Here is a 13,983-nt window from a genome sequence, read left to right on the forward strand (position 1 = left end):
TTACTTCAAAAAGTTCCACTGTAAAATTGTGTATCACGATAGTTTCCAAACTTTTGGTTATCTTTTTGTTTTCCGTTGTACGATCAAAGCAAAATAATCCTCGACTTATTCAAGCCAAATCCAACTGTGTTGCCAGCTATTCGGTATTCTATCCTCGAATTTGGGTATAATGCCGAATTTGGGTATAATGTCGATATTGGAGCGGATTACGCGCGAAAAAATGGATGCCGAAGTTTTTCTCGAATTCCGATTACATTTAGCCAAAGAATAGTTGCAGATTTTTGGTCACCATAAAAAAGTTTTGAGCCATTACATAGTACTACTACTACAGTTATTTTTTTTTATTTCAAAAACTTTAGTATTTTTATTTGCTAAAACTGCCTATCTATACCATAACCTAACTCGTATACCTAACTGCTTAGACTAATCAATTTTATAATGTTGTAAACCCTTAAAAAGAGCTTCTCGATGGTGTTTGTTTTTCTGTTCCTGGATCTTTTTTGTCAAACATTTTAGTACACTTATGCCCGTTTTCACCATCAATCCCTAATTTTTAAGTGACCTTTATGGTAACACATAATAGGAATTTTGTTTTCATAGGGGTCATTCAAAAATTAGGGATTGATGGTGAAAACAGGCATTATTGTATCAAACCTGTGGTAGTATTAAATGATAATAGGACGAAGAAAATAGATTGTAAAAGCTTAATATTAGCAAAAAAGTTCTCATATCTTTTTTGTGGAGCAAATCGTTTGGATCACAAGTTATTACCATTTGGTTTCGAAAAAAGCGACGACAAAACGTTCAGCGGGCGTTTTCTTCGTATGCTTATTGCGAGTTACGAGTTATTTTACTTGCATTTGTGTTGGGTCCTCTGGGAGCCTGTGATTTAGTACTGAGACGAAAGATCCCCGGGGCAAGTTGGAACTCATCTGACACGGTTTAGGAGGCTGAGAAAATTCATACACCTTTTTTCCAGTTCTCAAACAATTTTAGTTACCTATATTTAGTGCTCATTGTGGTACTTAGCATATTGTAACTATTGGGTAATAAAACTACACCATAAAATAACATAAAAATAATAAATTATAAGGTCACATTTCAACATAGCATTTTGTTAAACGACGTTTTCAGCTAGGAAAGCACAACTGCATAAACTTAATTTTCTATTTATGTTACCTACATCTTATCTGGGCATCATGGATTCAATCTATGAGAATCGAATTTGTTTTTTACAAGGTATTCGACCACTTAGACATTGTTTAAAATTTAAAAAATCTATGATCTTTTGTTTTTAGGGTTCCGTACCTCAAAAGGAAAAAACGGAACCCTTATAGGATCACTTTGTTGTCCGTCCGTCCGTCTGTCAAGACCCTTTTTCTCAGGAACGCGTGGAGGTATGAAGCTGAAATTTATATCAATTACTCAGGTCTACTGTCCCTTGAAGCTGTGAAAAAATCAAACTTCTAAGCCAACGCAATCAAAAGATACAGCCGTTTATGCCGCAAATTTTCGACACTTGCAAGGGAATCAAAACCTACAGGGTGCTTCCCGTGAACTCAGAATCTTGAAATTTGGTACGAAGCAACGTCTTATAGCATAGATAAAGGAAAAATTACGAAAACCATAAATTTTTAGTTACATCACATAATATATATTTTTTTAATAATTTTAAACTTACTACCCATTTCCTCATAAACGCGTAGAGGTATTAAATTGAAATTCATACCAAATACTCAGGTCTATAATACCTTTAAGCTGTAACAAAATCAAACTTCTATGTCAACGCAATCAAAAGAAACAGCAATTTAAGCTGCATATTTTGAAACTCGCAAGTACTCGCAAGTGTAATGATTTTAGAATTTATATTGTATTTTATACGATTATTGGTTACTTTTAAATAGTTAGTTAGTATTTGTATTGTATTTTAGAAGAACCCAAAAACCCATTATTAAATTAAAATACTTTATTTGATTACTTCCTAGGCATTTTGCAGACATTAGAATGATTTTAGAATTTATTTTGTATTAAATCCAATTATTTCATATTTATTATTTAATTTAATTATTTTAGATTTTTATTGTATACATTTTAGTATTTTAAAAATTAAGAAAACAGATAATTATGAAATAAGTATTGCATTTGACTAGTTCCGGAGCATGCCGTCGATAAGTCGTTTTGAACCGGTCGACTTTCACTGATGGAAGGGGAAGTTACCTTATCGCTGGCATGCCGCTGGACAGTCAGTTCGATTTGAGCGTTCAAAGCAAGAGGTACTATTAAGATGACGTCATAATGTCGGAATTGTGTAAATCAGTGGTGCTGAAATACAAGTTAGAACAACCTACAAGAGTGTTTCATTTCACAAGGGAATTAAAACCTAAAGGGTACTTCCAGTCGACCTAGAATCTTGAAATTTGGCATGAAGCAACGTTTTATAGCACACATAAAGGAAAAATTCCGAAAACCTTAAATTTTTAGTTACATTAGTAAAAATATATATTTTTTAATAAATATAAACTTATGAATTTCATTTTGCAATAAAAATACCATAGTTATGACTCGATTGTCGTAATGAACGAACTTTGTAAACCTTGCAGGTTTGTACGGAACCCTCGGTGCGCGAGTCCGACTCGCACTTGGCCGGTTTTTTTTAATTCTATTTTATTCTCTTTACAAAATTTAAAAACAAAAGATCCGCGTTCTTCAGGTAAGAAGATAAAAAACAAAATGATGATCGACATTTAAGCATTTTCTCGGCGGCCAGTTCGAATGCATGCCGTGTTGGCTTAAGAAGGAAGCTGCAGCATGCTCCTTAGAGAGAGAATCTGAATCACGGCAATTTATAAAAAGACGATCGGTCCCTGAGGTGGATGCCAAACTTATTCTACTCTTTAAGTAGCTTAGAAACGTATTTCTGATTCTGTATTTTTCCTACCAACGTAAGATAGTTCGTGGTTGTTTGCTTTGTCATGACTTTTAATCCTTCAAGGCCCGCGAATCTAGACACAATAGATAATCAATTGTTATGACATTAATGAATGCCGTCTGGGACTCAAGCGGTTAATTAGTTATCATAAATTTTTGAGACTGTTCTAAAGTAATTAGAATTCAGATAGAAAGTTCCTAATTATGAAGTTATTTGTAAAGTACTAAAGTAAAAAATCAGCTAGTAGGTATGTAGGTAAATGGGTGAAGTGAGAATAGTATGATTAGATTAAGTAGGTGTAGGTAATTAGCCAAAGTTTTCCATAAATAAGAACTTTGTTAATTAAATCTAAATTAGAACGGAGATGATATTTCAGAACGCAATTCCTTTTCATGCTAACTGTACCTCTTCAAAGATAAAGTTATGCGGAGATGATGGCCTCCGGCTTATTATATCTGCTTTAATTATTATCAATTAAGTTTGGCCTAATTTCGAAAGAAATTAAGGGCGCTACTTCTGACAATGAGTTCTGGCGGTAAGGGCGGTGACCACGAGTCTGTGATAATTTTTATCAAAAAACATTAAGAATTGAGGTTAAAGGAAATCGTTTTTATGGAAGATTATTAAGGAGGAAATACAGCCAAGTTTCGAAAAGAAGAAACGAACATCTACTTATAGCTAAATACAAAGCGGAAGTGAATTTTAAAAAAAAAGAAAACAGACCACAGATAGCCACTTATAAAATGAAAACAGTTCCATTATTAGGTAAGCTTAGTTAACTTCTAACTAACTGTGTAACAAACTATGTTAAACGCTCAGAAGAAAGAAAAAAGTTTTCAGTCACTGAACTGAAATACGTTTTTATTTTAGCAAATATTGTAAGATGTCATGGTGCCTATCTTGATGTGCAGTAAGTAGTCTCTACAATAGTTAAATAGGGGCAAAGGCGGATCAAACTTAGCCTAGCCGAAGACCACATACTTTTTGTCGGCCGATAGTTGGGCCGGGATGTTAATCAGTACGGACATGTAAGTATGAAACTGCGCACATTGATATCGGCCGATTCTTCATACAAAAGAGAATCGGGCCCAACTATCGGCCAACTAAAAGTCGGTGTTCTGTGCCAAGGCCTATTCGGCATAGTTAGCTGAGCGTTAAAATCTTATCAATTAGGAAAATGGTCTTTACAAATATTAATATTTTACTATGGCAGCCCTTGCGTTAAAGTAGTGTGTTGTTTGTCCATAATCACGCCGCGTCGCGTCTGACAAGACGAAGCGCATCCGCTTCCGACCACGCGCAATTCTTCGATAACAAAAGATAAAATATATCTTTGTTCATTGTGTTCATACATTCGAAGTGCGAAAAAAAATGAAATTGTAAAATTAAATCTTGAGGCAAGAAAATTTTAATTAATTTAAATAAGATTTTTTTGAAACGGTAACTCGTGGAACCCTAAGCTTAAGTGGTCGAATGAGAATGACTTTCCGAACGATCGATTTCTATTTGGGTCTCGATTCGCTGGTACTTGAAGGGTTAAAGGATTTCAATACTCAATACTCAATACTTTATTGCATCCATAATGTGTAATTTCATTAACTTATAGTTACATTCAGGAGAGAGAGAATCTGAGAAGGAACCACTTATTAATATCCTTTATTTTATCTTTTCGCAACTGTCATTTAGTATGACTGATATTTCGTTTTTCTCCTTTTACATGGTTTCCTAAATAATTTTACACACATACATGTAAGACACAAAGTATCCTATGTTAATAAATAACCCATTGTTTTAACACAAAGTACGCTCGTTAAATGTCACTTAAAGCACTCATGCGACTCAATAAAATTACCCACCCTTATGTTATTTTGTGATGAATAAAATGAGTTATTTAAGCATCAAAGGTGTATTCATAATTGTAAGCAGTAAAACCGAGCTTTCCGAGCATGTATACGAAATACAAAGGCGTCGGAACATGTACCTATAGCAATTAAAATGTGTGTCGTTATGTTTATGAAGTTTATTTTGTCGGTTTGAGATGTTGGAAAATGGTAAAATATGATCTTTTGTATGGATACGTGCGCTGAAAAAGAGATAAGAACTAAATTATCGTCAAGTATAAAAAAAATCACTAAGGTAGTCATAATCGAAATGCCTTTGTGTTTTTTCGACATAAAATCTAGATAAAGCCTGTTATACCTCCTACCTTTCTCTGGAGTCTACTAGTTTAAACCAAACTTTTTACTTAAAAGTACCAAGAAGAGGTATAAAAAGCAATGACGTCAATTAACGGAATTCAGTAAAGTATATTCTGTAACAATTTAAAAAAGTCATTTAGTTACTCGCCGTGTTTCCATACGTGTGTAATGCAATTGGTCGTATGCACGCTTGTTACTCGGTGTCACTTCAAACGACCCGTCCACCACTGCAAATACATTGGACGGTATGATGTGAGCAATTTGTACAGTCTGCAGCAGAAACTTATGATAAAACAACACTTCTGTGGTTCATTGATAAAAGAGAGAAACTCATAATTCATTTCCTTAGAAATTAAAGTGATGGCAGTGGGCGACATTTATTTTAAAGGAAAAAAAAGACGACACCCTATCAAGATAAACACTGTGGTAGGTATATTGTGGATACTTTTACAGGTGCTAATTTCTCTAATTTATTGTCGATGTATCTAAGTGTTACCAGCTTACTGTTTACATAAAATAAAAAAAGAAAGACAAATATAAAAAAAAGAATTGTTCAAATTAGCCCAGTAGTTTCTAAGCCTTCATTCAATACAAACAAACAATCTGATCTTCCCTCTTTATAATATTAGCAATATTATTTATAGGAGTACGGATAGTGTTACTTTCAGACCAGGGAAACCCCCACCATCAGTCGCTGTCGCCTCTCGCTGAATACTTGATGGCTCCAACGGAGTGCAGCACCTGACTGTACAGACTGCTTAAATATGTAGCCAATTTTCCAACTTGTCTGACCCACTGACTTAGAGAAGAAAGTCGATTAACACTTTATCTGTGCCACTTTGCGTTTGTATTATGTTTGTCTGTTTGGATTTTAGGACTCAGAAACATTACTATATATTTATTTATTTGTATTATTTAAATACTTTATTGCGCAAATAACGAACATACTAAATGTTAAAAGCATTCCGCCAGTCAACCATGGTTGTTGGGTAATGCAGAAAGCTATCAGTGTACGGTCTGTATTTCTAGAAACGGCTGGATATTATATGCTACACTTTTAAATAGCAAGTGGGATACCTACATCCTGACACTCATAACTTCTAGCCAATTAAAAAAGTGCAGTTCTTGACCTTTAATTATCTGACCAACTGATTAAGACGAAAATCAGTCCTTATCTTTCACTAAGATTGAGCAGTTGATCTTCAAGAAAGATGATTAAGACTCTATTAGATTGCCACCACAGAACATAGAACGAGGTTGCCACAGAACAAAATATTATTGTGTTCGTACAAGAGTTATAGCTGTGTTAAAATTATTCTTCCTATCCCTTTCTTTTCATGGAAACGTTTTATTTGCCTGTGACACGACCACCGACTAGGGTACACTCAGCCATCAATCACCGTCGCCCGCTGAATATTTAACGCCTCCAGGTGGAGTGCACCTGACTGTACAGTTGGCTGCTTACATACGTGGCCAATTTTCCACTGATTTCTGAAGATAAGGAAGTGTATGCGTATGCCACATATTTTGACTAATGTATAGTAGAGCCAGTTTAGTCAGGGCTTGTAGAGCTAGGGAGTGTAGGTTAGAAGCTTGGCTCTACACGAGATCTTTTCTGTCTTGTCTTGGTCTTGTCTCGTGATGGCAACATTTTAAATTAAGGGCGGGATACTTACCTAAATATGGATCGTACAACATCGGATGTAAAGAATTGAATAGAGAAACTGAATAAAAATGTTTATTTCCAATTTCAACAGCAAGACTACATTTTGCAAGCATAAACGAACATTTCTGCTTCGACATTAAAATTCATAAGTACTCAAACATATAAACACGACAATGCTTGTTGTTTGCGTGTTCAGAGTGTGTTCCTAGGCTTCTAATTTCTAGCTATTGTCTGTGACTCCTAATCTTCTTGTGTGTATGGATCAACACGGGTAAATCAGGCGACTTTGAAGATATACTGGGATTTATTACTTTACAATAAAGCGTTTACAATATTTCAGTTGAAAGTTCAAATGAGAATGAGAGACGTTAAGCGTCTGTGCAATCGTTTTTATAGGTGTGCTTCAGCGCCATCTGTTGTAGTTTCTTGACATCGCGTGACGTAATCGATGCGGTGTGCTCGGTGATAGTATTGCCATTGATCTTTGGTTGGAGCTTCTCACGCGCTCCAATAGATGGCTCTTCTTAACATTCCGGCGGGCCTTGAGAGACTCCCTCTCAACATCTCAGCTCACGTCGTGTCACTCGCCGAGCCTCGAACCTGGCACCTCAGCGACCGGAAGTGGGCATATCTTTGAGAATGCCCTGTGTATGACGCCCGTGGCCGTCCGAATGACAGCAACCCTTGGTACGCCGTCACTGCCTGAAATCAGAGTTATTATGCGTCCTAACCGCCATTTCAGCGGCGGAAGGTTATCGTCCTTTATGACAACCAATGTTCCAGTTTGCAAGTCTTCAGTTTTCTGTTGCCATTTAGTACGTTTCTGAAGCTCTGATATGTACTCTGTAGACCATCTCCTCCAAAATGTCTGCCTCAGCTGTTCAACTCGCTGGTAACGATTGAGTGTGTTCGTGGTTGCAGCGGTAATATCACTCTCTGCAGGTGCAGTCAGCGGCCGACCAATAGTGAAGTGGGCAGGAGTGAGTGGAGAGTAGTCGTTGGGGTCTGAGGATAAAGGATACATAGGGCGGGAATTCAGGACAGCTTCAATTTGTACCAAAACTGTGCTGAATTCCTCATAAGTCATGTTTACATTTCCTACCACACGTGTTATATGGTGCTTACATGACTTGATCCCAGCTTCCCATAAACCGGCAAAATGAGGCGCGTAAGGGGGAATGAATTTAAATTTAATGTGATTATCTGAAGCGTAATCAATGATAGACTGAGAATTACTCTTTAAAAAATCTGAAAATTCACGAGCTGTTCCTACAAAGTTACGTCCATTATCGGAAAATATTTGATAAGGTTTTCCTCTCCGGGAAATAAATCGTTTCAGTGCTAAAATATAACTCTGTGAAGACAAACTAGTTACTAGTTCCAAGTGTATCGCTCGAGTTGAAAAACATATAAACAGACATAAATAACATTTTTCTAGTCTGGAACCCCTACCTTTCTTATTTAAAATAAATAAAGGTCCAGCATAGTCTACTCCACAGTTTATGAAAGGAAAATTTGCAGTTACTCGTTCAGTTGGTAAGTTACCCATGATTGGTTGTACTATTTTACCTTTCAAACGACAACATATGACACACTGGTTAACGACTTTTTTTGCTAAGTTTCTACCGCCTAGTGGCCACCAATTGTATCTGATATGAGATAAAATTAATTGAGGCCCAGCGTGCAATAATTTTAATTGTTGACTTTGAAATAATAAATAGGTAAAGATATGTTTACTACACAATAAAATGGGGTGCTTTTTGTCATATGAAAATTCAGAATTAACTAATCTGCCCCCGACTCTTATGATTTTGTCAGTATCTAAAAATATATTTAAACTGGAAATATTACGTTTTGATTTATTTATAGCAAGATTATTATAAAGCGCATTGTATTCTTCAGGAAACGATTCTATTTGTGCCTGTCTAACTATAAACAATAAGGATTTATCAAGTTCTTCTACTGATAACGGCCCGTGTAACCGCTCATCAATAGATTTTGTTCGTATGTTATGTATAAAATGCATTACATAAGCACAAGTTCTTTGTAATCGATTTAGTTTAGAAAATCGGCTGAAATCAATGATAGGTAAATTAGAATCGCTACTACACAACAAGTTTGTAGTGGGAAGTTTTAACTCAGGTAAATCATTTAAGTTCTGTAAAATATTATTTTGATTTTGTGACCATTTTATGCTATCTTCAAATAAAAAGGTGGGTCCGTTCCACCATAAAGTTGATGAACTCAATTCATTTAAAAGTACTCCACGGGAAACCAGGTCAGGTTATTTGACGAGTTTACATGCAGCCAAATTGTGTTGCTTGTCAACTCATTTATCTCAACAACGCGATTCTGCACAAAAGTCTTTAACTGATGTGGTGACATTTGCAACCATCTGAGAACTATAGTAGAATCTGTCCAAAAAACAACTTTGTCAAAGTTCAATCGAAGTGATTTAATTATTTTATCATACAATCTAGCTCCCAATAGTGCACCGCATAACTCGAGCCGTGGAATGCTAACCGGTTTCACTGGCGCGACGCGGCTCTTCGAACATAATAATCTCACCGTGATGACGTCATCATTACTATTGCACGTCCGAACATAAGCGCACGCACCGTATGCAGCCTCGCTCGCATCCGTAAATATGTGTAATTCGATCCTAGAATGGTCACACGTTCCTACAACATGACGCGGTACGCGAATATTATGTAAATAAGTTAATGCTTCAATAAACTTTTCCCAATTCTTTAAAATATTAATAGGTACTTCATCGTCCCAATCAAGTTTACATAACCATAACTTTTGTAATATCATTTTGCCAATAATTATAAACGGGCTTAACAAACCGAGAGGGTCATAAATCTGTGAAACAATTGATAGAATTTGTCGTTTACTAACATTATTACATTCAAAATTGACCTTTGATGTGAAATGAAATTCGTCGCTTTTGTTAAACCAACCTAAACCAAGAGTATTACTGGAATAATTTTCATCTAAAGAAAAATTTTTGGAATTATCAAAAGTTATGTTATTATTCAAAATATTTTCAGGCGAATTAAATGTCCATTTCCTTAAGGGAAAACAACCAGATAGACAAGTTTCAGATACACCCTTACATATGTGTGATAACTTCTCAATACAATCTGAACCAGTTATAAGGTCATCTACATAAAAATCTGTTAATATTGTACGTGAAATGTCTTCGTCCGTACAGTCAAAGCCTAGTTGTTTAATGCAACGATTGCTCAAGTACGGTGCAGACGCCGTACCGTATGTTACAGTATTAAGCCGGTACACACTGATAGGCTGTGATGGATTTTCTCGCCATAATATTAACTGTAAATCTCTTTGATCTTCATGAATTAATATTTGCCTGAACATTTTCTCGATATCCGCGCAAGCGACAAATTTATATTGACGAAAACGCAAAATTATAGAAAATAATTCGTTTTGCAATGCAGGCCCTGGCATTTGGACATCATTTAAAGATTTGCCAGTTGATGTTTTTTGGCTTGCATTGAAAACTACTCTTAGTTTTGTAGTAGTACTTTGCTCTCGTAAGACACCGTGATGCGGTAGAAAATAATGAGGTGAAGTGTAGTTTTCAATACGTGTCATGTGACCTAGGTCTAAGTACTCTTGCATAAAATCACTATACATTTTTTTATACTCTTGAGACCGTTCTAACCTGCGTTCTAATGACAAAAATCTATTTTTTGCAATATCGTAACTATTACCTAATTCATCAAGTACTAATTCATTTCGTACTGGAATGCGAACTGAAAAACGACCATCAACTGCACGTTTTGTAGTTTCAGTAAACAGCTGTTCACAATGGCGTTCTTCCTCTGTAAGATATTGTTTATGTCTATAATTTTCTTCTAATTCCCAAAATTTACGTAACTGCTCATCTAATTGTAAAGATTGCAAATGATGACATTGTATTTTGTTATTTATTGATTTTGAATTATAAACAATGCCTGAAATAATCCAACCTAGCGTAGTGTTTTGTAGGTAAGGACCTGCCGGTAAACGCATTTTACCTTCTATCAACAATTCCCAAAACACGTCAGCCCCGATCAATAAGTCAATTTTTGACGGTAAATAAAATAACGAATCGGCTAACTGAATATTATTCGGAATGTCTAAAGAGTTATAATGTAATGGAACTGTTGGTAAATTTGAAGTTATATGTTTCAAAACTATACATTTACAGCGAGTATTATAATCACCGTTTAATGACCTGACCTTAATTTCGCACAACTCTGTTGACTGAGTGTGTGAATGCCCTATTCCTGTGATATGATATGTGGACTGTATCGAATCGACTTTTAATTTTTTACGTAAATTTTCTGTAATTAAACAGTGTTGACTGCCGCTATCTAACAAAGCGCGAGCCTTATGATATACATTGTCATTACCTGCTATCTCCACTAAAGCTGTGGATAATAAAACAGTTTCTGACGCCTGCGTATACAAACTATTGTTCGAATTCTCGTTTCGTGTCGGTTCGGCTGTATGTAACACTGCCGACGAGTGCAGTACGGGGTTCGAATCCGGTTGGCACTCCACGACTGATACTAATGCGTTTTCTACTTTATCATTATTGTTACTGTGCAATAAACTGTTGTGTTTTCTACTGCACTGTTTACACGGACCAAAATAACAATCTGAAGCGAAATGTCCAGCTCGTAAACAATTAACACATAACCTTTTATTATTAACGAATTCTAATCTCTCTTTAACGTTTAAATCCAAAAACTTAGTACAAGAATAAAGCGAATGATTTCCGCTGCATAATGAGCATGTGCGGGTACTTTTGGAATTCACATTATTTTTTGTTGAAGCGAAAATATGTGATTTTTGTTGCGATTGTTGTTGAGGTTTTTTATTGTTATCAAAAGGGACTTTACTATTAGAAAATGATGAAGAATTATGCGCTTTAATCATTTCTAAAGTGTCTGCCTTATTTTTCAAGAATGTAATGAGATCGTCTAACTTAATGCGTTTATGATGCTGCGTAAATAAATTATTTTTATGTTCCTCCCACTCTTTCTCAACTACTGCGTCTAATTTGGAGGTAATGATATAAATAATAAGTGTATCCCAATATTCTATAGGTTCCCCGAGTGTCTTTAAGGCGCGTAAATTCTTTGAAACTATATCAATTAATTTCCTTAAATGAAATGAAGTCTCTTTATTTAGATTTTGAATGGTAAATAAAGACTTCACATGATTATGTACCAGCAACTTGACGTTATTATACCTCTCATTGAGCAAATCCCAAGCTATTGTGTAGTTTTCTGATGTGCATTCTATTGATTTAATAACTTGAGCTGCCTGACTAGTTAGCGATGTACGCAAATAATGGAATTTACGAATGTCATCAAGCTGGGTGGAGTTGTGAATCATAGAAAGGTAGGTATCCCTGAACTCTAACCAATTTTCAAACGACCCGTCAAAGGAGGGTAGTGAAATAGTAGGAAGCTTAATATTTATCGAAGCTTCACACCTAGAACTAGCACTAGTTGTATCAGAAAGGCTAAAACGTTTTATTAAACTTTCTGCTTCTGCCATGGTTTCGTAATAAATATTTTCAAATGATTCACGATGTTCTAACTGAATTGCAGTTTCACTATCTAACACCATGAGCATTTCGATGGAGCTTTGAATGCTATTAAATTCACTAAATAATGATTTGGCTAATTCACTACGCAATTTTAATTCGGTTAATTGTTTATCGCTAGGACGAGAGGGGCTATGAAAAGAATTTACGAATAACGTCAGTCTACCCTTGATTAAACCGCGTTTTTTATTTAATTCTCTAATTATAGTATCATCAGAATCTACGCACAAATTAGGAGATTTACAACGAACGGTTACGTTTTCAACACTCATTTTGACGATTTATAAAAGTGGGTACTCACCAAATTCCTGTAAACTGCGTACGTGACTCGTGAGGAAGCACAACACGGTACCTAGAGGAACAAGCACAGCTTTAGTAAAATTGAAATGGGATAAGATGGGGGAAAAAAGGAACGATTTGGCCAGACCCTTTGCTGATCCCTCGATGTGATGATGGATGATCCGGCTCGAAGGACCAATGTTTGCGTGTTCAGAGTGTGTTCCTAGGCTTCTAATTTCTAGCTATTGTCTGTGACTCCTAATCTTCTTGTGTGTATGGATCAACACGGGTAAATCAGGCGACTTTGAAGATATACTGGGATTTATTACTTTACAATAAAGCGTTTACAATATTTCAGTTGAAAGTTCAAATGAGAATGAGAGACGTTAAGCGTCTGTGCAATCGTTTTTATAGGTGTGCTTCAGCGCCATCTGTTGTAGTTTCTTGACATCGCGTGACGTAATCGATGCGGTGTGCTCGGTGATAGTATTGCCATTGATCTTTGGTTGGAGCTTCTCACGCGCTCCAATAGATGGCTCTTCTTAACACTTGTAATCTACCTACACAAGTAAGTACAAAATATTATAAAAGCGCTGTAATAAGTTTACTCCCACTGTAACACGGAGGGCTAAGGGACAAAGCCTTTTAAATATCACGCAAAGGGCATCCCCCTGGAGACAGTTTTTACTGCCTCACTAATGTGAACACTTCCGTTTGCTAGAAAGCTTGTCTAGCCCGTGCGTGTCGAATGAACTTAAAAGTTTTAGCAGTTTCAACACGATGACTTTAAATTGGCCCATTTCCCGAGAGAAAATGAAGTACATAATAATGTAATTAAAAAGGTATTTATAATCTCACGTTTAGCAATTTGTTATACATACCTACTACTATGTAGTTAAAACAGAAATTATGTCTGGAAAATGATAGCACAGCTTTTTAAACTAGTACTTTAAGATAAAAGTTAGTTGCCCACATTTAATTAATAGAGATTTCGTAAGTATTCGTGACATGGTAATTTTTAGTATATTTCTGAGAGAACTTTCCAGCCAAGACTGTTGATTTTTTCATATGAAAAATTTCAATAACCATATTTTAAAATAACAAATAGATGTTCTACCTCAAAATATTACGTCAGGTGATGTAAGACATCAAGTATTCAGAGCGCGAGCGGGTGACTGATGGTCGGTCGGACGCCGGGGCATTCCCGTCATTATTGACACCACCACGCCACTTGCTGTAATAGGGGGATATAAAAAGGGTACGTTCCCTAATATCCCATCAA

The 13,983-nt window shown here is 35.8% G+C and overlaps 1 long non-coding RNA gene across 1 annotated transcript; it reads right to left on the reverse strand.

Annotated features, from left to right (window-relative positions):
* Positions 1–7,078: 7,078 nt before the first annotated feature.
* LOC135079976 (uncharacterized) lies at positions 7,079–13,251 on the reverse strand. Its single transcript, XR_010258926.1, has 3 exons — positions 12,850–13,251; positions 12,724–12,774; positions 7,079–7,798 (listed from the first exon to the last, which is right to left on the reverse strand). It is a non-coding gene; the product is annotated as an uncharacterized LOC135079976 (long non-coding RNA).
* Between the last annotated feature and the right edge of the window lie 732 nt (positions 13,252–13,983).

The sequence above is a fragment of the Ostrinia nubilalis genome, chromosome 17 (genome assembly GCF_963855985.1).
Source record: "Ostrinia nubilalis chromosome 17, ilOstNubi1.1, whole genome shotgun sequence".
Taxonomy (NCBI): Eukaryota; Metazoa; Arthropoda; class Insecta; order Lepidoptera; family Crambidae; genus Ostrinia; species Ostrinia nubilalis.